Consider the following 4,761-nt stretch of genomic DNA (forward strand, 5'->3'; position numbering starts at 1 on the left):
TCAATCATCATATAATAGCACAATAGATTCAATAACAATCATATAACACAATGTGTTCAGTCAATCTCCAATTGATGAAAAGCCCTTCAATTTCTACTTTTAAACTGCTCTCCAGAATATTTAGATCAGTTCAGAACCCCAACAACAATGCATTAATGTCCCATTTTTCCACATCACCTCCAACATTTCTCATTTTTTCCTGTCATATTAACCAATCTGATAGATTTGAATTAGCACCTCAGAGATGTTTATGTTTATATTTCTCTAATCACTACTCCTTTAGAACATTTTTCATGTGACTAGAGATAGCTTTCATTTCTTGTTCTGAAAACCACCTGATAATATCCTTTGACCATTTATGAACAGAATGACCCATACTCTTCAAAATTTGAAAGTTTTCTCTGTATTTGAGAAATGAGGCCCTTATTAGAAAAACTTGCTTTAAAAATGTTCCCAGTTTCCTGATTTTGCTTTATCTAAATTACATTTTTTTTGTTTGTGCAAAACTTTTTTTTTTTAATTTCATGTAATTAAAACTACCCATTTTACATCTCCTAATGTTCTCTTTCTTGTTTGGTCATAAATGCCTCCCTTTTCCATTGATCTTCCAGGGAAAATTTCCCATGCTCTCCTAATTTTCAATATCATCTTTTCTGCTTATATCATTTACTCATTTTAACCTTATCTTGGTACACAGTGTGAGATGTTACTTTACATCAAGTTTTTGCCAAACTGCTTTCCAGTTTTTCAAATTTTGCGAAAAACTCTGTTTTGCTTCTGACCACTGCCTCTTGTAACCTTCTAATCCTATTTATCTGTTGGCTGAGGTAGATTTTTAAACTCAACTGAGATTTTACATTACTCTTTTTGTGCCAATTCTGATGAGAGTAAGGTTTAAACACTCTCTATGACTTCTTCCCCTCCACCATTTCCTCCTTTTCTGTAAAATCTCTTATTTTCACATTTCTTTTATATGAGATAATTTCCCTCTTTCTCATACATCCATTTACTTTGGAGATGATTCCAATATAATATAATCAAAAGCATGTCCTTTGTCTATGTAGTCTACTTCCAAATGCCATAATAATGATAAAAATTCTTAGGAGTTACAGGAATAATCTTCCTGTACAGGCATATAAATAGTTTAACTTTATCAAGTTCCTTATGATTCCTCTTTCATGTCACTAATACAACAAAGTCAAAGAATGAAAAAAAAAGAAAATGTGAAATATATTAGAAAAAAAATCTGACTTGAAAAATAGATCGACAAGAATTAATTTAAGAATTACTGTTGCAGTTGCCTTGGATACCTGCTGCTGGTGTAATAGTAGTATGACCTGCACTATGGGCCAAAAACTACTCTGGTGTCACAGAATTTTCCTGCCAAACTCCTAAGTTGTTTTGGGCTGGAAAATTGTCTCACTGTAACTTTTTGTTGGTTCTGCCATCACAGAATTCAATTTGATGTGTTATTTTTAAAGTTGTGTGACGGGGAGTATTGGTAGAATTCAACTGAATTCCTGAATGTAGTCTGTCATCTTCCACCTTCATCAATGGTGATTTAGTGAATTTTTTTCATATAACTAAAAATAACATTCATTTCTTTTTCTGCAAACTGCCAATTCATATCCTTTCACCATTTATCAATTGGGCAATGGGTCTTTTATTTATTTATTATTTATAGTGAATTTGACTCAGTTCCCTGTCTATTTGAAAAAGGAGGCATTTATGAGAGAAACTTGTAATTTTTTCTTCATTTTCCTGCATTTCTTCTAGTTCTGGCTTTATTTGGTTTTCTTTGTGCAAAATTCTTCTAATTGCACGTAATTAAAATGATCCACTTAGTTTTCTTTGATCCTATCTGTTGTTTGCTCATAACTCATCACTTATCCACAAATGACAGAAACAATTGTTTTTCTATGGTCTTATAATTTTCTTATATAACCATTTATAATCTAAATCACCTGCTCATTTTGGTGTTATCTTTGTATATGGTATAAAATACTGGTCTCTGCCTAGTTTCTGCCAAATTGCTTTCCAGTTTTCCCAACAGTTTTTGTCAAAACCTTTGATCTTTGGATTTATAAAACACTAGGTGAGTATAGTCATTTACTACTCTGTATTATGTATCTAATCTATTCCATTGATACATCACTCTATTTCTTAGCCAGAACAAGATAGTTTGTTTTTGTTATTGATTATCACATAATAATATATTGTGATATCCAGTGCTGTTAATCTCTTTCCTTCACATTTTTTCATAGATTCCCTTTATATACTTAACATTTTGTGTAAGTCCCAGCCACCTCCAAGGCCCAAAGCTGGTATTGTCACTGCAGGTGCTCTGGACAAGACACCATCCTGTTGTTACAGGTCATCTTCTGACAACCTCTTAATTTGTCTTGGGCTACAAAAATGTCTCCCACAACCTTTGGTAGCTATGTCACTCCAGAATTCTATCTGATGCATTATTTTAAAAGTATTTGGTGGGAAATATTGAGAGAGTTTGATTGGGTTACTGACTATTCCCTGAAAGGCTCTTAAAATTGCTAAAGAACTTGCTTTTTCCTGATTTGACATTGAAATCACAAGATATGACATATTCAAAACACTGAATTTTTTTTTCACAAAATATATGATAATTATACCCTTACCAAACATTCAATTTTTTTCAAGAGAAGTTTTGATGGCCCCTCATATATTAGTTCCCTGACCCTTTAAGCACATACATGCATATGTATGTTTGTATATGTATATATAAACACATATATGTATATATCTGTGTATATCCATTTCTTGGATAATTTTCTTAATGTTTGGCATGGTGTAAGATTGTGTTGCTGTACTCTGTCTCCATTTGGAAACATCTAGGTTTCTAAAACTATTCTCTTCAGCATGTTAATGCATTTATCACAATTTCTTTCCTTCTAACACAATCCCTATTTTGGAAAGAGATTTTAAACCAATTTGTTTTCAGAACTGACCTCAATATAAGAAAATCTCAAATAAAAATGAAAATCCATTTTTTTTTTTTGTTTTAGAATCATTATTAGAAACTATATGCTAAAATTAATACATTCTCTTAGGTAAGTAAGATACTGGATTGGTCAAAATTTAAATTTGATTATATATAATTGAGTCTTTAAAACTCTGGAAAGATTCATCTAGTAGGAAAAAAAAAAGTATTTTTCCAATGTCTTATCTTAATAAGCATTAATAATCAGTAATACTTAGATGTATAATATATACTAGAAAAAATTATGGCAATTTTCCTTATCATATATTAATAATGATCATTAAGAATTTTTGAAGCATAAATATATTTTAATAGTTATTACTGTATCTTATTGAGTATTTAGGTATATTATGCAGAAATATAACCAATATAATTTTGTCAAAATTCTAATTGAAGCAGTATTTCACTACTCTACCACATCTCCTGTGAATAATTAAGGACTTAATGCAATCAATATCTTCCATAATAGAGGAGAATGTAGATTCTTAAATTGAAATGTGGTCTACTAACTGGTTTGAATGCTTGCCATGATAATTTGCCTTACTATCTCCTATGAAAACGAATATGAAGTTTTATAAAGGCAGATATCAATGCCACAGAGTTAGATCTAAATTATATGTCCTATTCAGTCAGCATGAGACTGATTATCTAGGCTTTCTGTATTGTTTCCTGCTGATTAATCTGTGATCATTTCATATGCTGAGATTGAACATAAACAGTGGATGATCAAGAAAAAAGCAGAATTGATGTGAGTATCAAGTTATTTTGTTACTAGTCAGTGGTGCTACTAAGAAATATATATGTGTGTATGTATTATATATATATATAAATACATACACATGTGCATATGCATATACATACACATGCATGTGCATATACATGCAGGTATACCTATATGTATGTGTGTATAGGTGTGTATGTGTAGATATAGATGAAACAAATCCAAAATTAAGACTGTGACTGTATTTCTAAATGACTTGTTTTCTAATTCTTTTCACAGGTCACTTATATTTTAATTGTGGTACTTAAAAAGATTATATTTGACATATCTTGGAAGAAGTGATTCTTTAAGTTTATCACAAACACTTTTGTGACACAAAATTGATTGTATAAAAAACAGGTATATTAAGTAAATGTACAAAAACAAACTGCAGAATCTTAAAGTATCAATTAATTTAACAGTCACTTATAATGTACCTAATATTTGCAAGGATTTGTGGTAGGTTCTTAAGATACAAAGTAACAATAAGACACAGCTCTGCCACTATGGAACATGCACTCTAAAAATATATAAACACATATACACATATGTGCATGCATATAAAACGATATGCATATATACATACATATTACATAAATGCATATTCTAATACATAGCATACAAACATGCACAAATATATGTGTATTTATGTGTATGTATATGACAATTATAATTAATAAAATAAAATGCTCACAGAGAGTGATATTAGAAAATTGAAAAAGTTTAGATAATTTTCATCTGGAGCAGAGGTTACTAACCTTCTTTGTGTCATGGACCCCTTTGGATGCATGTTAAAATGAATGGATTCCTTCTCAGAATATATTTTAAATGTATAAAAATACATATGTTAACAAAGGAAACTAACTTTATCAAAATATAATTATCAAATTATTTGCATATGTATATATGTAAGTATGAGTACCTATATTTATGTGTATAGATGTATATGTGTAAAATGTATGTTACTATACATACATATATTTCT

Source organism: Petaurus breviceps, unplaced genomic scaffold (assembly GCF_028583685.1).
Source record: "Petaurus breviceps papuanus isolate PSGF00001 unplaced genomic scaffold, PetGlider_PUasm1.0 90602, whole genome shotgun sequence".
Taxonomy (NCBI): Eukaryota; Metazoa; Chordata; class Mammalia; order Diprotodontia; family Petauridae; genus Petaurus; species Petaurus breviceps.